We start from the raw sequence: 27237 nt of genomic DNA on the forward strand, positions 1-27237 counted from the left end.
TATCTACCTAACTATATCTATCCACCTACCTATATCTATCGGTCTATCTACCTGTCTATATATCTACTATCCATCTCTATATCAGTCTCTCTACCTAGCTATCTATTTCTATATTAGTCTCTCTATCTACCAATCTATCTATTAACCACTACCTATATATTTATCTATCAATAAATCTATCGATCTATATATCTACCTACCTATTCTATCTCTATATTTATCTACCTATATATCCTTTTACCTCTTATTTTTTAAGTATCTATCTCTATATCTTCCTCTATATATTTATCTATCTATCTATATACAAACATACATACATATCTACCTATCTAATCTCTCTCTTTGTACATATATTTCTATTTCTCTGTCTCTCTATCTACCTGTCTATCTATCAAGAGATATAAAGATATAGAAAGATAGATGTAGGTAGGTAGGTTAATATACAGATAGAGATATAGATGATAAAAAATAAAACTCAGTAAAAAGTGCATTGTTTGCAAAGACAAAAATAAAGAAATTATAAAATATATAATGAAATACATAAATAAATAAGCATATAAAACTATCTGCATTACAAAAAAGTACGCAAATGAAAATATCTCAAAGAAACTTCAAATTTCTTTTTAAATCAAAAGACATTTTGCCATTGTTCATTCACTGGGTTTTCGCAATATTTCTTACCCAGTGACTGAACACCCCTCTACCTGAAAATCTACGCACTCCGCATTGAATGAAACAATTTAAATCCACAGCCTAAATATGTATACTTAATTTTTCTTTTGTAGAGTTAAAAAATAAAATTTATCGATAAAAATAATATGTATCAAAATAATTGCTAGTACGAAACCAGCCTTATTATTTTGAAAGAGAGGAAGAACGATTCACGGCAGTAAAATTTCAAATTTTTTTCCAGGAAAAAAAATACGTATCCAAAGTAACCAATCAGGTGTCAGATAGCTTAGAATATCAATAAAGAACGCTTTTGTAGTGAATTTATTGAGAAAAAAAATTTTGGAAGCTTTTTTTTTTAAATGACGCGCTGTTCATTCACTGGGTGGTGTTCACTCACAGGTTGGTCTACCCTATAACGTACTAAATCAGTAATTCGCAATTTTAGTGGTGTACTAACCCAATTTAAATCCATCTGACATGATGAAACGGGACACCAATTTGCTCCCTTCGCCAGGACCACGGGTATTCAAAAGGGCACACATACACACCCATGATTGGTTGTTGTTTCAGAGAGCAGATCATTCTCAATGCTCAGAATAAATGTCAAATTATGAACCGGAACCAATGGTAATAATAAATGGCACACGCAAATAAATTTAAACCTCTTATTTCTTACATGTTAATACTTCTCTACATAGTATAAAATGAAGTCTCCAAAAAGCGTCTGTTTGTTTAAACGCACAAAACTCTAGAACTACCCGGCCGATTTCGCTGAAATTTTTACAGCATCTTTCTTTTAGCACCGGCAGATCGGTTCGAAAAAAAATCGACGAGTAGTTCTTTTATTCCAATTTAAGCTCAGTTTTCACATAAATTCCCGAATATAAGGGGGGAAATTACTGGCACATATTAATGTTACTCATCGTTGGAAAGGGCAGAATTTTCCGCGTTCTACGCAATCTGTTTCAACGCTCTAACTTCATCACGGCGGGAGTTATTTGCGTGTTTAGCTCGATTTTTTTAAGGCTTAGCTGAAATTTAAGCATTACTTTCTTCATTAAATGTATCAATAAAAAGTGAAGGAGTTGTTCTACAGTTTTCTTTTTGCAACCATTAGATAGAGCGACATTTTTTACTCCAGATCTGACTCTACCTGTGGTCGAAGAGCCAAGCTTCTATCTCATTTAGAAAAAAGGTTGCAACCCTTTTTAAATCAAGTTCAAAAATCTCATTTCTATTCAAATTGTTAACCATTTTCTTTCGCATTTTAATTCCTTAAACTTATTTTATTTTGTGTCTCCATGGTCACGCTTTTTAAATCCATTATTCTCGATTTGATGTCTTAAAAGTATTTTAATTTATTCTGTCGTTATTGTTTAGAAAGGAAATTTTGCATGACGTTTTTTGAGCAATGACATTGCTTATTGTTCTCACTTGGCAGTTTTGGTGTCCTATGATTTTATTTCCCCCCCTCCCTCCTTCCTCTGCAACACCACCATCGACCGGCCTCTTCCGATGCTGCTGCTCTAGAGAGTAGCGTCTTCAGGTTGCGTCTATATCCAACATACACACGCATACATACGCACCCACAGACATACACACACACACACACACACACTCATGCCTGCACACAGACACAAACACACACTCACACGCGCATGCATACACACACGCATGCATATACATCTGAATGCCTACACACTGTCGCATACATACACACACACGAACGCCTACATACACACACGAACGCCTACATATACAAACACACACGCACGCGTACACACACGGTACACACACACGCGCGCACATACACACACACACAAACACACGCCTACACACACACACGAAAAACTACATACCCACACACACGAACGCCTAAATACATACACGAGTTCCTATATACACACACACGAGCGCCTACACACACACACACACGAACGCCTACACACACACACGAACGCCTACACACACACACGAACGCCTACACACACACACGAACGCCTACACACAGGCGCGCTCAAACACACACAGGCGCGCACATATACACACAGGCGCGCACATACACACACAAACGCACGCGTGCACATACACACACAAACGCACGCGTGCACATACACACACAAACGCACGCGTGAACATACACACACAAACGCACGCGTGCACATACACACACAAACGCACGCGTGCACATACACACACAACCGCACGCGTGCACATACACACACAAACGTACGCGTGCACATACAAACACACAAGCTCGTGATTGCGAAAAACATAATTTGAATTTAAAATGCCAGAAATACAAATTTTCTTTTCTTTTTTTTTTTTTTTTGCAAAATGTTCCATTATTGAATTTATGCAGACGCATTTAATTAATATAAACACAGCCGAGGAGAAAACTCTCCCCTCCGCCAAGTTAGGATCAGACGTGTCGCTTGGCAGCCAGTCCCTCCCGATGCGGTCCGTAAGTTCGGCAACCGTACCGTCAGTCCCGCAGCATCCCTCTGCTCGAACGTCAGAGGCGCTGGATAGAACGAGTAGTGCGTCAAAAGAATCTTTTCCCCCCTTTTTTATATAAATGTATACACATTTACATCTTTTGTAATTTCCGAAACCTCGAAGATGCGGATCACGAAGCGGAGGACGAGGGGGCAGTAGTGACGAAATAATTCGAAGGTGAGCCTCTTTCAAATTTGTTCCTCTGTTCCATTATTTTTTTTTAATCCGCGCGTTATTTTTTTATTTTTCTTTAAAGGAGGGAGTGCGCGTGTGGTTACAACCACTGCAGCGGGGATACAGGTAGTTTAAACGGGAAAGAATCGTCTGCTTATACTGCAGTAGTAAGGGATGAACGGCGAGCGTCCCGTTCGAATCATATTCTTTTTTGAATTCGATGTACGTTAAGAGGGGGGTGTTGCCGGTAGGCAGGAAAAGAGACATGCTAATCGCTGCGCACAGTATGTATTATATATAGAAAAATATTACATGCATGCTTGCGTCAATGCATTTGCACAAATGACCCACTTTTACGCATGTATTTGCATTTCATTCTCAGACTTTTATGCTTTGGCTTTTAATTATGGCACATTCAAATGTAAGGAAGTATTGTGGATCACAATATGAAGTATCCACTTTCAAAAAAACTTCTGTATTTGGAAAATAATGATTTGTACGAATTGCGGGTGTGACCGTACGGTCGTGCCCACAACACGAATAAATAATTATTTTTAAATTGGATAAAACTTTTTAGAAAGTGGATACTTAATATCATAATATATAATAGTTCCTTATATTCGAATATATAAAAGTAAAAGCCAGTTTAAAGTTATGGAAAACCAATTTATAATTCATTTGCATAATTTCTACAATAAAAAAAAAACCTGGGTACAGCCTCCCTCTCCTCTCCCATCTACAGCATTGGATAAATGGCATTAAAAGATTTTTCTTATTGATATGTTTAATTTTTAAGAAAAATCTGGAAATGCATTTATCGTTCAGCTTCAGCGCTTTTTCATTTGAGGGGGGGGGGGTAACTAAAAAAAGAAGTTCATTTTACCAGTAAATAAACACTTCTAATCAGTGGTTCACGAATACAACTGTTTCTAGATGTTTCTCTATTTGAAATAGCACAGAAAGAAGTTAGTGTCGTCAATTCACCTAACGAGAGGACTAGATGAGATTATTTTCCTAGAAAATAATTTGAACATGGCTCTTATATGTATCGAGGCTCGGAATCCTATGATGGGGGGTCGATTTTTTTGCAACTTTATCTTTTTAAAAAACGCACACGATTGAAATATCATTTAGCAAGTCTTCTTAGTTGAGATATTCGTCTAATTAGTCTTTTTTTATAATAGTACAGATTTCACTAGTCGTGTGTGTTTGGCAAAACCCCTCTCCGAAACAAAAATATAGTTACGGCCTGATATGTATGTGAATAACATACAATACAATACATAACGCCAGTGAGGTATATTCAGTGGGTGCAGAGAGACTTATGCGCGCTTAGAATTTAATTTTAAATATTTTTCACTTCCCTCAAATCCCAAATTATATTGCCTAAGAAATCACTGAAATGTAAGCGTTCAAAAATGCTTTGAAAATCAAAAACATTTGCAATGCTAATATTTTTTAAGTAGAGAATAGTTAATACTCCTGAACATATTATAAAATAATTGAACTTTCTCTTTTTGCATTTTGTAGTTAAGGCAAAAAATGTAGAAAAAAGTAGGGCTCATGTGAACAATTTTTTTTATTTCTTAATTTTTCACAAACTATTTTAAATCTTTTTGAGTAAAAATGTCTCAATGATTGAATAGTCCTTTCTTGGTGACACGGAATTTTTCGAGATTAAAAAAATACTTTAATACTTTTCTTTATAATTACGAATTTTACTTTAATATACTTTTATAATATTTCTTTACTTTGAAGTATTTTTCAAAATGTCTCTATTGCTTGTTCACATATGTGTCCTCTAAGGGGCGCACGTGGGGGCGTCAAATTTTAAAGTTTCGTTGCATGTTCTTAATGGATCAAGGGCGCCCATATAGGGGGGCAAGGTGGAGCTTGAGCCCCCCCCCTTAAAAATTAGAACTTCCTTGCTTTTAGTACTTTTTTCTTTACAAAAATGTAAAAATATTTCTTCTCCAGCCATTAATGAACAATTAGCCAACTCCAGCCATTAATGTCAAATTGTAATGACTCTATTATGTCCTGAAATTGGTTTTCATGGGGAAAATATCATGCTAAACCATGGTTAAAATATCTGAGCCCCCCCCCCCTTTACAATTTTTCATATGGGCGCCCATGCACTGGATAGACAAGAAAAAAACCTTTAAAACTACATAGTACGAAGAATATTTTATAACGTAAAGATTATTCTTGCTCCTAAGCTTCACACGGAAAATTATAATGTATTTAAAAATATTTTAAACTTCAGTTTTTAGTGAAACAAATATATTCTGTCTTCTTATTTCTTGTAAACACTATACAACGTGTCCCCGTTTTACCTGCAAGTCGTCTATTTTCGCAACCTTCAAAATAAGGTGCAGTTAAAGTATTGAAAATTTGAAACGAAAAAGAAAATTGGGGAAGAATACGAAATCAAACTTTTTATATTGATCCTAGGTCTCCTAATTTATGTTTAGAGAAATAATCTTCATTGAAAAATGAATCGAACATAAAAAGTTTGACATAGTTACAACAAATTTTCACCGAGATATGACACGCAAAGTTTTGACTTACACCTTTTTACACTCGCATTATGAAATAAATGTTTTAGCTTCTTACTCAAATTTTAAGACGGTGCTCAATGACCCCTTAATTTAACATTAGCCGTGTCATAGAAAATGCCAGAAATCGAGAAATATTTAATTTCCCCAGCTGTTTTTTTTTTGTAAATAATTGTTTTATTTCAATGTATATGCATATTTCTAGTGCATATTACAATATGTAGCATTGTTTTTGAGTTCGATGTATTTTTTTAACCCCCCTACCCATACTATTGAAGTTTAGGGGAGGGGGTTGAGCTTTTGAAGCTCCTTTTTTTTACATGTTTTTTTGAACCACCCTAGTGTGCATAGACTTTCTTCAAATTGTACTAGATTTTGTAGTGTGTTTTAATGTATCATAATACAACATTTACATTTATTTCACAATAGCAATGCAAAACATAAATATATATATTTTTTTACTTCGACAACCTTTCTTCTGAAAGGCTGATAAGTTCCTATCTCTACTTCTGTACGGTCCCTCAAAGTTTTGAATTCTAATATCTATTTCAGTTGTAGTTGTAAATGTTTTAATTTTTTCGTGTTAAAATTACTTTTTAGTGGAGATTATTTTCCTAAATATAAGTTAGGAGACCCAGGGTCCGTATAAAAAGTTAAATTTCGCAATTTTTCATGAATTTTCCTTTTTGCTTCAAACTTTCAATACCTTAACATTGCACCTTATTTTGGCTATTTTTGGTATTGGAGGTATATACGAGTATCTAGGAGTGGCGAGGGCGAAAATGGAAGTGTAGTTTAAACGGCAACTCGCGGTACAGCACTAAATTGTTGACCAAATATAAAGAACAAGAAAATTTTTAAAATGAAAAATTATAAAACTAAATAAATAAATACTTAATAATAATAACAATAGAAAAACCACCGCAAATTTACAAACTTATTGTGAAAAAGTAATAATTATAAATATTTACACATTTTTTCAACACTTATATTATTACCCTACTCTAATATTAGTATTACGAAAAGGACAAAAGAACTGTACTCTTAGATGGTGTGTTCACAAGTGTCCCAGCTTAGAACGAACTCGCAAAAATAGAGAGTTCTTATTAATTTCATTAAATAAAAAAATGTTGAAATAAATTTACTTAAATGTTTAGATAATAGTTTGTAGTAATTAAGTTTAGCTTACAAGTAAAGTTACTGAGTGGTAGAATTCCTGCTACGATGGGCAGTTATTGCCAGATACAGATCTGTCGAAGAAGTTTAGTTTGTAATCTTTACTAATAACAAAGCTGAAAGTCTCTCTGTCCGGATCTCTCTCTGTCTGTCAGGATTTCTGTGACGCCTAGACCGTTCGGCCGATTTTCATGAAATTTGGCACAAAGTTAGTTTGTAGCATGGGGGTGTGCACTTCGAAGTGATTTTTCAAAAATTCGATGTGGTTCGTTTTCTATTCCAATTTTAAGAGCAAAATTATCATAAGATGGTGGATTAAATTACGAAATTATCATAACGTGGAACCGTAACATGGGCACAAGCCAATTGGCGAGATACGAAATTATCATAACGTGGAACCGTAACATGGGTACTAGCCAATTGGTGAGAAAATTCACCGTACATTATTTGTAAATATACAGGCGAACCAAAATACCTTTTAATTTTTCTACTACGGGCAAAGCCGTGCGGTTACCACTAGTTAAGTTCATACAAGTAGTTGTATTTAAGACCTTGTCCAGACCTTTTTGTAACAGTTGCATCGTTTAAAAATAATTTCCATAACTTCCTGACTGTCTTTCTTGAAACATTTCAACATCTGTTTGCTTTGGAGATTTGCTACCCTACTTCGAAAAAATAATTTGTGATATGTTCATGAAAACTTGTTGTGATACATGTATACAAATTAGAGAGATAACATTCCTTATTAAACTCGTATGGCCTAATAATTTTCCTGCTTTTTTTCCTTTCTTTTTTCCTTTTTCCTTTTTATGCTTCCTATTTTTTTCTGAATCTTTTGATGGATAATTGATGGGAATTTAATTGATTTAGTTATGGTATAATTGACAGCCATTGAATAATAAGTTTTAGATATGGGGTAATTGCCAGCCAAAAATTTAAAAAATATATCGTTACAAATAGTTTACCATTTTTTAGTTCCACGCATAGTCAATAACGAAAAAAACTTAAGTGTCAAAAAGTTACGAATGTAACACACCATCATATTTAACATCGCTGCTATGACATAATCTCAACGACATTTCTGTTACATTTGGCGCTTAGATGACACTTGGCTGGTTCCAATTAATTCAAACAAGGTGACACTTGCCAGAAGATATTAATCACAATTAATCAGTCTAACAAAAGAACATTATTAGCTCTTTCGAATTATGTACGGAGAGCACCGTAAGTCTTTAACATCGACTTAACTTTGCTTTCTCACAAATGATTCATATTCCTTTTTTTTTTTAAATCGGTAAACTATATTTTGCTAAGAACATTTGTGTTGATAAAGTGGTAAAAAATGTTGTGTTCTAGATATTTCGTAAAAACTTCTAGATATTTTTTACATTGGAATTGCCTCAGAAGTAAAACTCCTTGACCGAATGGTGGAGTGGTTGGTCAGCAGTGCAGCTTGGCGGAGGTTTTAGGGGTTAACGCGCCAGATTCAGCCAGGGTGTTGGCGAGCAAAGTTAGCAAAAAGCAGGTCCCATACTTCTTTTAAGAATACAAATTTCTTTTTCAGGTTTTTGGGGCAGAATTTTCCGTCCTGTCATACAAAACTGTTTTTAAAACCTTGACAGCATACAAGAAAAATATTACAACAACATTCGAAACAAAATTATTGGAAATTTAATTAATTATGAGCTTTTAAAGCAATTAATTTTTCACTGCGCACGCGCGAAAGATAGCAGCGAACAATGTTTATAATTTCACACCCAAGTAGATGCAGCAACTTATAAAAACATTAGAATATCTTTAAATTTTTGAAATGTATCGCCAATCTAATGAGCCATATTTTATTGGTTCTTGGAAGCGCAATGATTTATAAGTGATTATTCACAAATAATCTGTTTTCAAATAACCCAGAAACACTGAACGAATGCAACAAGTGTTGCCAATCTGCGAACGATACCTCACGGTTCGGCGTCAATCCGAGAATGATTTATATTTGACTCAATAGATTGCTAATATCTTTCTAAATTTTTAAGATGTTCAACTGGCATTTTTTTATGAGTTGCTACAGCTACTAGGGTGTGAAATTATTAAGTTTATAAGTTGGTATTTTTCGCGCATGTGCAGTGAAAAATTAATTGCTTTAAAAGTTCATATTTCATGAAATCTTTAATATTTTCGTTTCAAATTTGAGTATTATATATATATATATTTTTTTTGAGCAATCACGATTGCTTATTGTTCTCACTTGACAGTCCATGATGTTCCGGTTCCTTTTTCAGCTTGGACAAGGCCTGCAGCACCACCGCCCTCCGGCGGCGGCGCGGCCGGTCCTGAGCACTGTCCCCCAGAATCCACTTTTGCTGGGCGGTGGCGTCCATGACCTACACACGCATGCTCATACACCCTCGACCACGCGCGCACGTCTTTACACACATACACACGCCTACGTGCACACACGTAAGCCTACACACACACACACGCACACACAACTATATACACGTAAGCACCCAGGAGGAGGGACATGATTGGGCGGGGGAGCCATTTCTAGAAACAATAACTCTAACCAGTAGAGTCTTGTCGCAACTAGTGATTGCGAAAAACATAATTTGAATTCAAAGTTTCGGAATTCAAATTAGAGGTTTTTTTTTTTTTTTTTTTTTGTACGCTGTTAAGTTTTCTGAAATTTTGGTAAGCCAAGACAAAAAACGCTGCGTGTTACGAGCCAAAAACTTGCGAACGAATTTGGTATTTTTGAATAACTGATTTTTTCTTTGAGAATATGAAGTTTTATTTTACATTTACACATTTAATGAAAGCTGTACTTTCACAAAATAGCATAAAAAGATTGTGCATAGCATGCAAATTCATTTTTGAAATTTATAGTTTTTTTCCAGCTATTTACGGTGAACAATGATCAAAAAGTCTTTTAAATTTGTTGCTGGCCCCTAAATGAATGAGTGGTTTAATTTTTATTGGAAAACGACAGCAAGAGCATATCTTTTATGATAAAAAACTTAAAGAACAGTTTTTTTTTTTTTGTTATTTCTCTAGAAATTCGTAAAAATGTGAATTTTGGAAAGTGCCCCAAGCCTTGTAGTTATATAGTGTATCTGTCCAATAATGATCCTTAAAAAAATTTAGAAAAAAAATATACTATAACAAAGAGGAGTATACAAAGAGTATACAAAGTTTTAGCAATATCAATAAAGTTATCAAAAGGTAAAAAATAAAGCCATGCCAAGCACGAAAGTTGAATCTCCACTTTTTATCAAAGCTGCTTTATTGCCACTAGGTGGTTTTGTTGTAACATATTTTACATAACTTGAAGGCTTTACACTAATTTAAGAATGACAAATATTAAAAAAAAAACTGAAACAGTTGCTTCTGAATCAAGTATACAGGGGGGTGTCCCTTGTATAACACAGTTAACTCGTTCCGTGTAGTATCGAAATCGTGTTATACGAGACTTTTTTAAAAATAACATTTTTACTTATTTTTAATACTAATTATGTACGTGCAAGAGAAAAATCAGGTAATATGTTTCGTGTTATATCGAAACCGTGTTCCGTGTTATATCGAAACCGTTTTATACCAGACTTAGAAATAATGTAAATCAATGGATGTGTACCGTGTTGTATCGAAACCAAGTTTCATAAAAACAGAGTATTAGAGTCATTAGTAAAAATTAACAGAAAGTATTGAACAAAAAATGAAATTCCATCTATCTTTTTCTTTATCTTTACTAATAATAAAGCTGAAAGTTTCTCTGTCTGGAGGTTGTCTGGAGGATGTCTGAATCACTGTGACGCGCATAGCGCCTAGATCGTTCGACCGATTTTCATGAAATTTGGCACAAAGTTAGTTTGTAGCATGGGGGTGTGCACCTCGAAGTGATTTTTCGAAATTCCGATTTTTTTTTAATTTCAATTTTAAGAACATTTTCCGGAGTAAAATTAACATAAGATGGACGAGTAAATTACGAAATTATCATGACATGGAATGGGAGAGCGTATGAACATAGCCAATTGGCGAGAAATTCAGCATCCATTATTTGTAAATATACAGGCGAACCAAATGACCCTTTAATTTTCTACTACTGGCAAAGCCGTGCGGGTACCACTAGTGATAAATATAACATTCGTGTTGTATCAAAACCGTGAAACATTAAATTCAAGTTTCGTACCGTGTAAAATCGAAACCGTGTTATAACAATCGCAAATCTGGTACCGTGTAACATCGAAACCGTGTTGTAGAAGTACCGTGTTATACGAGGGACAGCAATTTCTAGCTATGAGCGAACAGCATACTTATGTGCTTTAAATGGCAATACTGCTAGCTGAGAATTTAAATTATATATATATATATATATATATATATATATATATATATATATATATATATATATATATATATATATATATATATATATATAGCTAATAGTAATACATTTCTATATATAAAAATATTACTCGCACTTCAAAAAATGACTTAAATTATTCATTTCACTTTAAACGAAATCGAAAGTGAAATATGAATAATATAAATTCTAACAAGCATAAGTATTTTTTTTCCTAATAGAACAATTTCATAGAAAATTTAATACAATGCCTCAGAGAAATCATTTCTAATCAGAAATTAATTTCTGACTAGGAAATTTCCTTAATTATTTACGGCTTAGTTATGTTTTATTTAGAATCAGCTGCATAAACAATCAGCTAGATTCTGAATAAATTATGAACGATTGCTTTGTACAAATATTGCAAGATTTTAAGTTTAATGCCATTTAATAAACCTGTTCTTAAAATAACCATGGCTTCAAATGCACGAACGAATCGAATCCTGCATTTTCTTCATACATAAATATTAATTGCTTTAAAAAGACGTTTGCAACTTTAATGTTGTATATTTGATGCTTTAATATTTAATACTTTTATATACGGTCCAAAATAATATTATTAATCCGAAATAGCATTAAATATGTTTCCATTAGGATAAAAGAGGGAGAAAGAGAGAAGAACTGTTGCTAAAGATCCAGTGAAACCCCGATTTTACGCCCCCCGAATCTAAGTTTTCCTCATTTTTCATCTAGTCCCAGATTTCTGTAATACTCGGATTTTTTTTTACCTGGATGGAAAGTTTACTGTTCAATGAATTTCCCACATGTTACGTTTACTCTGGAAAGGAAAAAAAATGTTTTAGAATGAGCAATATATTTCCTTCTGTGCCTTTTTAACGCTAATCTACGTTGTTGAAAGTAAATCTATGAAAACAGAAATGCTACTGCTCCACCCATTTATATTACGGACTATTTTCGCCCTAAATGTTCGTATTCACAACTAAATGTGTTAAAATGATCTGAAATGATATGTATAATAATGTTCTTTTCTAAAATATAGGTATTATGCTTTTTAAAAATGTCATCTTTACTACCTTTAGTTTTTTCTGTTTCATTTTTGCTTTCTATCCATTTCTGGTATTTTACGTTTTCCCGTTATTTTGCGTTTTTAAACCCAGTCCCTTGAGAAACTTAAAATCGAGGTTTCACTGTATATAATCAAAAGTATCTCATTTAATAATACTATACGTAACTGTGTGAGCAAGATCATTTCAAGCTTATTCAAGAAGAAATCCTTAAGGGGAGTCAGTACCCTAAATACTTTCAAAAATTCGATTTTTTTTTATTTCTATGTATTTTGAAAGTAAATTTCAATACCTTTTTAACGATACAAACTTCTTGATCGTGCTCATATTAGAAGTAAGTTGAAATAAGCTTTGAAAAAAATATAAACCTATTTTGAAGAGTTATGATTCTCCCCTTTAAATTGCAATAGCTCGAAATAGTGTTATTGAAATAAAATGTTCATTTTTCTCAGAAACTAAATTGTGTTTGGCTTTGAAAATTTTACCACCTATTCCATACATCTAATTGCACATACTGAAGTAAATGTTTTCTCATATTTGAAAAATATTTTTTATAGATCTGATTTCGTGTTGCAAAACGGCATTTAAAAAAAAAAAAAATACAGCGACATACACATTAGATTTTTTTTTTAAAAAAAGAACTAAGCTTTCTTTCTGTAAAATTTTACTTCAGTATAGAGAAAAGCGTCTACTTAAGGTACAGAAAAAAAATTCATAATTATATATTTAATAAATTGTTAGAAAAAGGTGCATGAACCTGTGAAAATTAAAATTGACGGTATAAGGGGGGGGGGGCGGTAAAAGACAGGACTCCCCTTAAGCAAGTTACACAAGAAAAAATAAATAATTTACTATGATAATCACTTTAACAATTTTTATTTTTCCACATAATATGCAGCAATTGTGATGCACTTATCCCATTGTTCTATCACAGTCCCAAATCCAGTCGCGTAAAATTCTTTCGGTTGCTGTCTCGTCCGCCAAAGGACCTTATGTTGAACGTCATTATCATCTGTTCAAGATGACTCCGGTTCTACTGCATCCACCTTACTTGGCAATAAGCGATTTCCATCTATTTGGACTACTGAAACCCCAATTTGGTCCACCAGGACACTTCTTGGATTGCCTATATCTTGGAGTCAAACAATTTGCAGATGACAACGGTGTTCAACAAGAGTACTATCGTGGGTGAGACACAACATAAAGAACTTGATGCGGCTGGATTTGGGATTCTGTTAAAACGATGGGATAGGGGCATCAACGTTGTTGGAGCTGCTGTGAAAAAACAAAAATTATTTCCTAGTGATTAAACAACACATTATGTTTTTATTTCTTTTGTACCTTCTTAAGGACTTTCTCTCGTAGAATTATAACTATTATTACTACTAATAGTACAGACTGACTAGTCTGTCATTCATTATGAGAAAAAAAATGTGTGTATAGTGCAGGTAACCTCGCAATAACGCACTTCACTGGAATAAAAAATTTGGTCCTAAAATGGAATAAGTATGAATAAGAATGTATGTAAGCATGTGTGTGTTCCTGAATACTTTGACGCTCAGATTATCGTATGTATGCTTAAAGCTTGTTTTGCAACGCATGCTATTTCAGATTTGGAAGCATCTATACATTTTAGAGTTCCTTCAGAGCCTCAGACATAGTTTGCTAGTCAATTTGGGAAGACTTATTTCATATTTTTTCTTTAGTCGCAAAAAATGTTGTCACCCTTCTCGTTATGGGCTACTGTTGTGGTTTTGCAACAACAGCATCAACTTTCCAATGGATTTTTATGTCCTAACAAGCAACAAAACACAATCCTTTGCGTGAAGGTAGTTTGAAGCATTAATCAAATGGCAGCCTGTACATAAGCAGCTTCTAACTTGGCGAGACGAAGAGTTAATTGAATAACTTAATTATCCCATCCAGAGACTGAAGCTTAGTCCTTGTTTGCACTCATCAGCCTGAAGTAGTTAATAACCGAGATAGAGGCAGATGTCATCTCATTAAAGTTGAAAGCGTGAAAAAATTTCAATGAGCCTCCAGCTTGGTTATTCTCTATTCAAAAGTGATGAATCCAAACAAGGACGAAACTGAAGTCGCTGCAGAAACGGATACATTGGATACGCGATTGCCCCTCCCTTGAGGGAATCTCCACCTTTAATTTTCCGAAAATGAAGTTCAAAAAACGCAAATTTAGACGGATTTCATTGATGTTGGGAGACGGGAGGTTTGAGTTTGGAACCCTATCTCGGAACTGTTTCGGAATTAAAGTCCTATTTGTAAATCAAAATACATAGTAAAAATTATGTAATGAAAATCAATCGCCCCTCCCTTGGAAAATTTCTGGATCCGTCCTTGAGTCGCTGAGAGAGATAACCGGAGATCCTGTGCAGGGTAGTTATCAAAATAATGGAAACACCTGTGAATAAAAGTGACATTTTTGAATGTGCTTCGTACGTAATAAAGAATAAAACTAGATATCTGTTGTTTTTTTTTAATAAATAGCAATGTACATATTCTGGACGTATATGGTGGGTTAACTGAAGTTCTGGACGTCTTGGATTTTTTCAAACGCGTGAAATATCGGACCTCTCACCTCTCAAAATTTTAAAAAAGGCCAAATTGTTGTAGCGCGTCTAGCTGAAGCAAGTGTAACTGAAACATCTCAACTTTTTGGTGTTTCTAGAGGTACAATATCTAAAGTCATGACAGCATACACGCAGCGCGCTAAGACAAGCTCGGCAAAGCAAAATAGTGGACGGAAAGAGAAGCTTAGTGAAAGAAACCGACGGTATTGAAGAGGATTGTAATGTCTAAAAAGAGAACAATATCAGCAAAAATGACCAAAGAACTCAATCACCATCTGGATTCACCAGTGTGAGTGATTAGAGTCAGAAGGCACCTTCATCAACAGAATAATTATGGCAGAGTAGCAATTCCCAACACACTTGGCACAGAGTGTTTACATTATTTTGATAATTACCTGTACATTACATGCGGTTCTGCCTTTGCTCTGGTTTAAGGGCGGCAACTCACTGCATAGTACATCGATAATTTTCAATAAACATTTCAAAAATTTAAACTTGATCAGGTGTTTCAATTGATCGTCTTCTTCTCCACTAGATCATAAGCAAAATTTAAAACTTCTCTTTTTGAGAGATAACAAGTGCGGGAGAGTAAAGTTCCAAACTTCAACAACGTGTGGAACGTAATTATTCACAGCGATGCGGCCTCGGGAGAATGCAGTCTCCAGAGCCCACAAAGCAAAGCAAACAAATGATCCTATCAGCTGTCAAGAGCTGCAGAGGCGACAAGAGCTCGGGAGATCTTGATTAATGGCCGAAATATCAATACCGTCACCTCGTGGCACGGTGCCACCGGCGCTGCTGCTATTTTCTGATGTGCCCTTCCCAACGCCTCGAAGTTATGGATCATTTCGACATTAGGTTGCATCTCTCCTTTGAGGCTATATTGACGAGGGCTTTGTCTGGACTACCCTTTGTCCTCGTGGGCAGCTGGCTGCTGGGGGAATACCGAACCACATTAACAAGTCTGTCTCAAAGTTTCTTCTGAATAGTCGGTCATACATAAGGTGATTCGTTTATTTTTCTTCCCAAAACCGGACATTTACCAACTTTCAGCATCTGCGTTAGCGTGGTTCCAAAATACATGTAAAAAAAAGTTTATCCTGGATAATAGGACACCCCTCAATATTTTTAGACTTGTGGATAGTAATATACTGGAAGAATTTTAGCTTCCTATTTCAACTGAAAGAGGGTGCTCAACCTCCTCCCCCAAACTTCATACGTATGGGGAGGGGGAGGGTTAAAAAATACATTGAACTGAAAAAACAATGCTACACATTAGAATATGCACGAGCAATATGCATATGCATTGCAATAAAATTTTTATTTACAAAAAAACAACTGGGGAATTTTATTGTTTCTAAATTGGTGACATTTTCTATGCTACGGCTAATGTCAAATTGCGGGGTCATTGAGCACCCTCTTAAATTTTGAGAAAGAAGCTATAACTTTTACAGCATAATACTATTAGTAACTGTAAAAAGAAAAAAATAGTGGGTGTCCTGGACTCTGAAAAAAAGTTTCTTTGAATCACCCTAATCTGTATGTGTGTTTGAGAGTCAACTCCCCCCCCCCCTTCCCTGAACTTTTGGCTTTAACCCGTAATGTTAATTCTAATATGAGTCTATATCCATATAAACAGGGCCCGATTAACTTATCATTAGGTCCTGGACCAAACCTCTTTTTTCGTGACTCCCCTTACAATTTCGTTCATTGGAGAAAACAATTTTGACCATTTGGGGACCCCTAAAAAGCTGGAGCCTTATGCCATGGCCCAGTTGACCTTTTCAGTAATCAAGCCCTGCATGCAAGGACTTTTGAGATCAAGCCCTCCCCCTCCCCCCCCCCCCCCCCCCCCCCCCCCCCCCCGAAAGAAATTTCTGGCTGCGCTAGTGCCTGACGCGAAATTGGAAACACTCTAAATTTTCTCATTTTAAAAAGAAAAATATATTACAGTCTGCTGTTTATTTTAGAGTGAATTTTCTTTATCAGAACAAGACTATACAAACACCCGGTACTTTGGTGCCTACTTGTTTCTATTCGAGAAACTAAGAATATGATCCTTATATATTTGTTGAAAATTATTAATTTGATGCAAGAAAGACAAGAAGCAATTAAATAAGCATAATATTTCAAAATATATTCAAGAAATAATGTTTTTTTTTTTTTTTTTTGAACAGAAATAAATTATCAACCAACATTTTTATTTCATTACATACATGTATTATCAAGGGATTTATAACCACTAAAATGTGTATTAACATTTCGTATTAAATTTTCTTTTTGGAGAAATAGGTCCTGAATAATAAATAAAACTTTGCTTTGAATTCTTTATTTGACCAATTGAAACGCATACAGTTGTTAACACTTGCTGTTTAAATTTCTGTAAAAAAAATTAATTTTTGTTAAATTGATATAATATTTTGTCTTGTTTATGAATTTCGAATGAAATTCTTTTCCTCAATATGTAATGGGAATTAAATTTATAGGTAAACAATATGTTTATTCCAAAAAAGCAAGAAGAAACAGATGCAAAGAATGTATTTTCCACAGCTTCTGATTTTTTTTTTTAAATCAAACATATTCATTTTTTAAAATTCATTGTTGAATTCGTTTGATTTTACAAAAGGAGACTTTTATTTCTCAGTCATCATTTGACTTTATAATAAAGAAAATTATATCAAAAAATCCAAAAATAAACCTCTTGTCGTTTAGAATGAAAAAGGATTCTTTGCTAATGATTAGGGAATTATATTAATTTTGGAGTGCACTTTTAGAAAAATGCCCGCAGCACTTGAAAAAAGAAAGAAGTTTTCTAAAAAAGATTCCGTAATGATCCTTCTTAAAAGGGATTCATTTAGAAAATATAGAATTGTTCCAATAAAAACGCAACTTTTCGTGTTTGTACAATAGATCTAAGTTTTTGCATTTATCTCCAGATTTTTCATCTATCTATATTTATCAATCTATATTAATTGATTAACTTCAAGAAAAAATTTCTATATTTATCCATTTACGTACATGTGTCTCTGTATATATCTATCTATCTAAACATTTATCTGTCTATTTATATTTTCTAAACTCCATGTCTATATTATTTTCAAGAAAATATTTTTCATGCATCAGCATGTATCTGGCTCTGCATCTATTCTGTATATATATTTATTTTTATTCCTATATGTATCTCGATTTTTGTTAATCTATATCGTTTTCTATTAATTTTAAGAAAAAACATCTTATCCGTCTTATGTCGGTATCTATTTCTACATTTATCTATATATCTCTATACTTATCAATGTTTATTTATCTATCCATATATTTCTAACTTATAAATCTATATTTATCTATGTAAATATTAATTTCAAGAAAACATTTTCTATATCTATATCTATACAGGGTGGGACTAAACCATGGGGCGAAACTTTAAGGGTTGTTAGAAGGGAAGATAAAAGCAAGAATTGTAAGGAATATATAGTCGCAAACGCAATGCAGACACCTCTATTTTTTTTTTTATCAATCTATATCGATTTCTATCAAGAAGAAATTTCTTATCCATCTATGTCTGTATCTATTTCTATATTTATCTATCTCTGTACTTATCAAAGTATATTTATCTTTCTCTATACTTATAAATGTATATTTATCTATCTAACCAATGTACTTTTATCTATATATCTCTAAACTTATTAATATTTATACGAACAAATATAGATTGATTTCAAGCACGCATTTTCTATAGTTATATCAATACAGGGTGAGTCTCTCTTGGGAAAAACTTTAAGGGATGTTAAAGGAAAGGATAAGAAGCAAGAATTGTAAGGAATATATAGTCGCAAACGCAATACAGACGCTCTACACGCACACTAAGCCTGAAACTGATGGACGCGAAACAGGTCACAAATACATACACAAAGGAGATATTACACAACATTTTAGTTTTTAAGAAAGCCTTAAAGTGATTGGTGAATATTGCAGCCTGCTGCTGTAATACATGAGTAGCAATGACAAAGCACTCCTTATCGCAATAACGAGCCATTTTGGCAATTTTTCATCGATCGCTGCGCTTTTGTTGTGATGTGTGTATTAGAGATGCAATAAACTGTAACTTCAACAACTGCTTTAAACATTTCTTAAAAACTACAGTGCTGGCCAAATTATTAGTCTAAGACTTTTAAAAGAAAATTCTTTATAGATTACATAACTATAGACACATTAACGAACAGTGAAATAATTATCTAATATTTAGTTTGCATTCCCTTGTTCTAAATGAGCATTTTAAGTCTTTTTGGCATACTTTTCACAAGGTTTACACCATTTCTTAACTTTTTAAAAAAGGAGGTTAAAAATTGTTTATATTCACTATTATATATACACTTACTCACTAATTACCTAAAACTAACTTTAAATATAACAGAACACACTAATAAAAAGAACTAGTGAACTGTTTAAGCTGATTGAGGTTATGTTCCTGGTAAGTAGATAAACAAGGAACATAAACAAAGCAGACAGTGCTGCCACCTGCAAACATTAAATTACGCTAAAATAACGTAATAATCAGTGTATAGTATGTACTGTACTTTGACAGTAAAATAAATGGTACTTTAGTACAAATAGTGTACAAAAAACAAAAACAAAAACTCTTTAGTCTGATAATTTGGCTAGCACTGTAAAATAGTCTGTAAAAGAATATTTATATAAAAAAAAATTAATTGTGACCTCTTTTGAATTCACTAGTTTCTGGCTTTGTGTGGATGTAGCGTGTCAGTATTGCATTTGCGACCATATAGTCCTTGTGATTCTTGTTTCATATCCTACCCTCTAACACCGATTAAACTTTTGATCAAGAGTTTAGAGTAACCTTGTATATTAGGATGGTTCAAAAATACATGTAAAAAAAAAGTTTCTCCCAGATAACAGGACACCCCTCAATATTTTGAGACTTGTAGATAATATTATACTGGAAGAATTTTAGTTTTCTATTTCAACTGAAAGAGGGTGCTCAACCCCTCCCCCAAACTTTATAAGTATGGGGGGGGTTAAAAATACATTGAACTGGAAAAACAATGCTACAATTTATGACATACACGAGTAATATGTATATACATTGCAATAAAATATTTACAAAAAAAAAAAAAAAAACATCTGGGGAAATTAAATATTTCCAAATTTGTGACAGATTCTATGCTACGGCTAATGTTAAATTAAGGGGTCATTGAGCACCCTCTTAAAATTTCAGTAAGAAGCTAAAACTTTTACAGTGTAATACTCTTAGTAACTCTAAAAATAAATAGGGTGTGTTCTGGACTCTAGCTGAAAAAAGTTTTTTTGAACCACCTTACGGTATATCCATCCATCCAAGCATATAAATCTCTTTATTTATCTATACATTTATATTCATCTATCAATCTCAACCATTCTACATTCATCAGTCTACATCTATTTATATTTTTTGAAAAACGTAAAGGTAAATATTGCATTTCAGAAATTTTTTTAAGATTTTTTTTCTCTCCTGCCAATGTTTTGTTTTCTGACTTGGGCTCACATTTTTATGTTCACCTAAATTTTGAATTTTAAAAAGTGACATTATTGATTTTTGTGTAAGTATGTCCTTCACTATCCATTTCTCCTAAATGTATTCTGAGTCGATACTAGGAAAACATCAGTACAAGATGACATTTAAGTTTGTTAGTATTTATTTCATGCTAATATTACTACGAAAATATAAGATTATAAACATGTTTAAAGTGGGCCAAGCAGTTTTTAAGTAATGCTTTGTACTTTCTTCAACTCAAAAAAATCTTCCTCCAGCAAATAGTAAGAGAACAGCAGTTTTAAAATTTGCTCAGATTGCTCAAAGATGAAGAATCTAAACTATGAAAGATCAAAAAAGAACAATTTTAATTTGTCGAAAAAGCTTTTAGTTTTATTTTATTATTAAATACACATACATTCAATTTTAATAAACCTACGGTTTAAAAAAATAGGATGACATTTTATTATCTGTAAAAATATTTCTTCTTACTTTATTTCTGTAGTGAACTTGCAATTCCACTTAGGGTATCACCCCCCCCCCCCCACCTAATGGTTGATACCCGGGTTGCCACTACTGATTTATCCATTTGTTTAAATTGCCGTGCAAACTTTGAATAAATTTCATTTTGCACAATTTTTATGGGTTTTGAGAATTTCTCACTGCACATGTTTAAGAATTACTTTGTTGCACATGCTTAAGAATGCAACAAACGTGCAGACTTCTGAAAATCAATGCAGCAGAGTCGGAGTCGGGCTGATTTTCGGGTAAAGGTATTGGAGTCAGAAGCCAAGGGTTTAAAATTTCAAGAGCCGGAGTCGGAGCTGGTCTTTTCCTCCAAAACAGCAACACCCTCAGTGCTAGCGGTGTCGGTGTCGGACGGATTTGGGGTTAAAGGAATCGGAGTCAAAGGCTCTTAAATTCCTAAAGTCAGAGTCGGAGCCGGTCATTTTCCCTTCGACTCCGCAGCCTTGTTGAAAACTTTATGGTGGGAAATATGAGATCATACTCTTTATAGACCAGACTTTTCACGAAGTGACTTTAATGGCTTGCATCATTGTTTTCATTCACAGAACTTACAATTTTCAAAACTACGACTATACCGCTCAGATCGCAAGTAAAATCTGCAATTAATTGTAAACTAAAATTAAACAGTCATTTAATTTAGCAGTGCAACTAACTTATTGACTGACCCTGGTATATAAAAGTCGACTTCAGCACATTCTTAACAACAAAACTTAAGCTACTCCATCAACCACTAACCAAGATCTGTTACATTTGGCTGGGATTCGGAGTCTTATGTGTTTGACTTAAGACACACGCACAATAGAGACACGTGAAAATTTTCTCCCCGATCGTCTACGTAAACATGACTCAAAATCGCATTTTTCTGCGATGACAAACTTTATTTCAATGCGTTGTTGAAACTTAAGTTTCAAAACGCCAATTTAAGACGATTTTCGGTAATGTCAGAAGGTTGAGAAATTCGGAGATCTTCCGAATATTTTTCAAAATTGAAGTTATAAAAATACGATTGTAGACCATTTCATGTAATGTTAGGAGAAGGAATGTTACTCAGGGACTTTCCACCAGTAATTTTTCGAAACTAAAGTTTTAGAAAGGCAATTTTAAACGACTTTTGGTGGCGTTAAACTTCCAGAACAGCCCCGGGAATTTTCCGAAACTGAAGTTTTTAAAAGGCAGTTTTAGACAATCTTTGGTAACCTAAAAAGAAGAGAATAGGTTCAAGCACCTCCTTCCTCCCTACTCAATGGCCATAACTCTATATATGTGGTTTCTTTTTAGCAAAAATGTTGTGGGTACTCTCATACATGTGTAAATCATAAACATAGTAAGATGCAATGCTGCGGAGTCGGAGTAGGAGTCAAAGACAGACTGGTTTAGGGAAAAGGAGTCGGAGTTGGAAGTTGAAGTTCTAAAGTCGGTCATTTTCTATCCAAGTCCGCAACCCTGTCATTGCTTGTGGAGTCGAACTGATTTTGGGGAAAAAGAGTCGGAGTCGGAATCGAAGGCTCTAAAATTGTCGGAGTCGGTCACTTCACCTCCGACTCAGCTGCCCTGGAAGGAGGTACGTAACAAAAATAATTTGCCCCCGACTTGAAATCTTCCTAGATCCGCCCTTGTTTATAAGTCCCCAATGTTTGAACTTAGACCTTCAAGTGTCACAAACGAAATTGCTCTCGCCAATCATCAGAGAAACATGACTCAAAATCGTATTTTTCCGCGGTGGTGAACTTTACAAAGCATGTTCTTCGTTAGTATGCTTAATTTGCATCGGCTTAGGGGAGCGCGCGCGCGTTGAATAATCGCTCTCCGAGTATTTTCAAAAGCTGGAAAGAAAATTAGCTCGGGATAAGATATTTGTTTAGACTCCGGCAAAGATTAAACTCGAACGACGCGAGTAAACATGAAAGAGTAATGAAAGTTTCGTAACTCATGTTTCAGTAGTTACTCAAAAATGACTCCTCTCCTCTGCTAATTCAAATTTTCTTTTTCCTTTCCCTTTTCCTCTCTGATTTTGCTTCAAATGCGAAGTCGTAAAGATCTCTTAGCTCCTTGTTAAAGGAATTTATATTTTGATGCTATTTTGCATGTGAAAAATTTGCCGCATTAAAATGTTTTCCGTCCCCTGAACTTGGAGCGAAAATATTTCGAAATAATCTGTTTTCCTCCTCCGCTCGTTCTAATACGCTTTTAAGACATTTTGCTTTATCTCGTTACAAAGTTAGTAGCAGTTTTTTATTTTAATGCGTTTATCCTCGTAATTGGTTGTTTTTAAGAAAGAACTATCGCGTCTTATGTAAATCTGTCTTATTCAATTATTTTTCACACCAAGCTTTTTACTTAACTGTAGTATGTAAGTAATATGAGTTTTTAAGTTCGGTCTTTAAATGAGTGAGGCAGAATTTAAGACTTTCGGGGGAATTGAAACAACACCCTTTAAACAGAGTAATTCATTTTAACGAATAACTTAACTTAATTGTGTTATTTATGTGTAATTTGGGTTTGCACATTTATGCCAAAGGTGGGAAAAACCAGGAGGAAAACAAGTAAAAACCGTTCTGGAAAAAATTTATTTTTGCCTATTTTTGCCCTAGTGGCAAAAAAAAGAGGGGGTGGGGGTTATTTACGAGAATCAAATGTAGCTATTTTAATTTTTGGTAATTTCAGCTCAAATCTAACAGTTTTAAAGCTTAATATTTAAAATATTCAATGGATTATTGAAAGAGTAATCTAAATGTTAACTTTGTACTGTTCTAGTAAAATGTTTTTTTTTCTAATTAATATGCAAAATATTAGAAAGCGGAAAGTAAATAACAATGAAATAACTCATTGACTTTGGTTTAAACGGTTAAACAACTGTCATAATTATTAAAAAACAAATTCATATCCTTTCATATCCTTCGATTAATTTTTAACTGAAAAGTAATACATACTTCTCTGAAAGAATAAATAATTTAGCTATGATATCAGAAAAGTAGAAATTGCAAAGCGAAAAATGATGGTTGATATGCACTATAAAAATGAAAAAAATAAAGCACATACTAAACTATAGCTCTATTAATAAAAATTTTACATTAAAGAGTTCAATCTCGTTGAAATTCACTTAAATAACCCGCATCAGAACATTTTTTAAGCATTGCATTACCAAAGTTATCTACTATATCCTACCCTTTGCAAGTTCTGTTCCAGTATTATTTTGAATTGATTAAACTATCAAATTAACAGTAATGAAAGACATAATTGCGTCTCAATTACCTGATTTTAACCTCAATATGATTCCGTACAAACTTATATTGCTCTTCTGTGTAATTTTGAAATCTTGTCAATTTTCCATTGTTTGCCATTTTTGCTAGTTTTTTTTTTTTTTTTTTTTTTTCCATTTTGCCCCTTTTTCAGCAAAAATATAATTTTGCCGACAAAATAGCTAACCTTATGTATACTTAGTACTAGTGATTTCGTATTTTGTGTCACTGAATAAAAATTGAAGCAGAGTTAAACATTTGAAGAGTCAGGGGGAAAAACGATTTCAGTCCATTTTCCTAAATTTTTCAGTAGAGCAAAAAAAAGTTTTTCTCTCTATATGTTCTAACATACATTCAACTGGTAAACAATAGGACAAAGAGTCGTGTGGCGCGACGGGATAGGTGCATAGCAACGTGACTCATTGGCCTCCCCACTACACAAACTGGACCCTAAGGGGTTTTCCAACTACGCGCTGTAACTGAAAGCGTCCCCCCCTCAGTGCTATTAGTTTTTATTAAATTATTGTGGACTGGTAGCGTTTTTCTTTCTTTTGCTTTGCGAGGTCAATAGAGACGGAATTTAACTACAACATTCCTTAAAAATCCGAATTTCCAAATTTTTGGACTGTAAGCGTTTTTTCCCCTGACTCTTCATTTGCATGTCGGGACCGTTTTTATTAGTGTTTCTTTTCCTTTAACTTACGAATCTGACTTTCAAATCTTCTAATATTTTCAACCAATTTTTAATGTTTCTTTAAAACATAACAAACAAATAATAAACAGACTACATTTATGGGAAGAAGGACATACAGAAATGCTCACTCGTAAAAATACATAAAACTTACGATGGGAAAGTAGGCATTGAGGTTTCTAAAATTTAACTTACTAGAAGGCTCCGCCCTCAGCTCTTTAGCGCTCACCAACCCCCGAAGGTTGCTTCACAATCTTATTTGATTCGCAAAGATTTAAATCGTCAATTAAAAAGAGACAGATTAAAAACGCGTCACAAGTTCCATTTGGAACAAAAAGCACCCCTTTCATGGGTTTTAAACTAACTGGGTTTTAAACTTGCAGAGCTATAGGTGCTATGGGGCTCTTGAGCATTGCGAAACGGCAGTTTTGTACGTCTGAAAAGTCGCTTCCAAATGCGTGGTCTCTAGTAATATGTTTTACTCTAAGGACTTGAGTTGAGCCTAGGATTTTCCGTTAAAAGAAGCCCCTATACTGTCTGACCACGGATTGTATGGAAAAACAAACATCCGTTTTACAGCCGGAAATTGACAAATCTATTATTTTTAGCGATATCAGCTTTTGCAGAAGCAGAGTCTCATTCAAATAAGCGGAATACGCGCATCAAATTTTTACTTTTCCCCCTCATTCAGAGAGATTCATCTCATCTGGACTTTTGAAAATTCCATACAATCCGTGGTTGGACAGTATACGCTTTTCTAATTAATTGAAAAAATTGGAACAAGCTTTATTTGATGTAGAAAAAAAATCTTTTTTGAGGGGTCTTTCTAAAAATCTTTCTGGAATCTTTTGGGAAATCTTTCATCCTTTTTACAGGCAATTTATGTGAAATTTTATTTTAAAAAATTAATTATAAAAACACTAATTCGAAATTTAAAATGAAAAGCCCTTGGTGCAAATCCCCAAGGTTTGAAGTAATTTTGTACCGTACTTCAAAGTTATATGTGCTATGGAGACTCTTGGACGCAGATCCCCCCCCCCCGGGCCACATACTTCCTTTCACAATTTCTTTGACGTTACTTTTTTATATATGGCTTCTTCACTAATTTTAGATAATAATAATAATTTTAGATACACATAATTTTAGATGAAAGATAATTTAGTAAACGCTTAATTTAGCTAGATTACGACAAATTAATCTGAAAAATAATTACTATTTACAGAATTTGTAACAATACTAAACCAAAACTTTAATATAAACTCACATGCATTATTAAAGCAGAAATGAGGATTTTTTTAAAGTGAAGTTAATCGATTTGGCAACTAAAGTATTTCATATATAGAGGTAATCTAATAAAATTTGCTAGTTCATTGGCAAAGAGCAAATGCAAGCATCCGACTGCAAGGTCCATTATAGGATGAATAAGGGGTTGTCCGCGTGTGATATCACGCTTGAGGGGGAGAGCAGGATGAAAGTTTGACAGTTTGTGAAGATAGATTCACAAGAAGTGTGACATCACATGCTTTCTTTACCAACGAATGTGCTTATGAAAAAGACATGACATGTGACAACGGGGAGGGGGGATAAGGTGAAGTGGCACTCTTTGTGGTATAGGAAGGAGGGACTTCATTTAAGGATGTACCCTATGCATCGGAGAGGCTTGAACCTTAAGTTAACAGAATTTGAATCTGACATATAGTCTTTTTGCAAGCATAATCTTGCAAGCTTCATCAAGCATAATATGAGGCAGCGTGAGACGTGTCGACAGTTTAGTCGACGCGGCGTTTCCCTCAGACCTGTCGCTTTTCACTCTTTGTTCCTTTTCTTTTTTTAAAAATTTTATTTATTGAGTAAATAAATAAATGAAAAAATAAAACCTTAATATTCTGTGTCATTACTGGAAAAATTTTAAATTGTAGGTTTTTTTTAAGCTTTCGCACGAAAATAATTTAGGAAAAACTTAACTTATATTTTCATTTTGTTCCATTCGATCATTTTGTCTTTGTTTTCTCTTTTTTAAATTTTCAATTTAAAAAAAGTAATTCTCAAAAAAAATAAGCGAAAAATCGTAAAAAATGCACTTTTGACCTTATAAAAATAAATAGCATACGTACGTATATGTTCATAAAAAATTAGCCTTATAAGCTTTTCAAATAACTTATTCATA

General features: G+C 33.8%; 1 protein-coding gene across 1 annotated transcript in view; it reads left to right on the forward strand.

Annotated features, from left to right (window-relative positions):
• The first annotated feature begins 3211 nt into the window (after positions 1-3211).
• Positions 3212-27237, forward strand: part of LOC129216243 (voltage-gated potassium channel subunit beta-2-like) — a 128541-nt gene continuing 104515 nt past the window's right edge. Inside the window, exon 1 of the mRNA XM_054850442.1 lies at positions 3212-3348. The gene's annotated coding sequence lies outside the window, so the exon portion shown is untranslated. The remainder of the gene's footprint in view (positions 3349-27237) is intronic.

The sequence above is a fragment of the Uloborus diversus genome, chromosome 2, assembly GCF_026930045.1.
Source record: "Uloborus diversus isolate 005 chromosome 2, Udiv.v.3.1, whole genome shotgun sequence".
Classification (NCBI taxonomy): Eukaryota; Metazoa; Arthropoda; class Arachnida; order Araneae; family Uloboridae; genus Uloborus; species Uloborus diversus.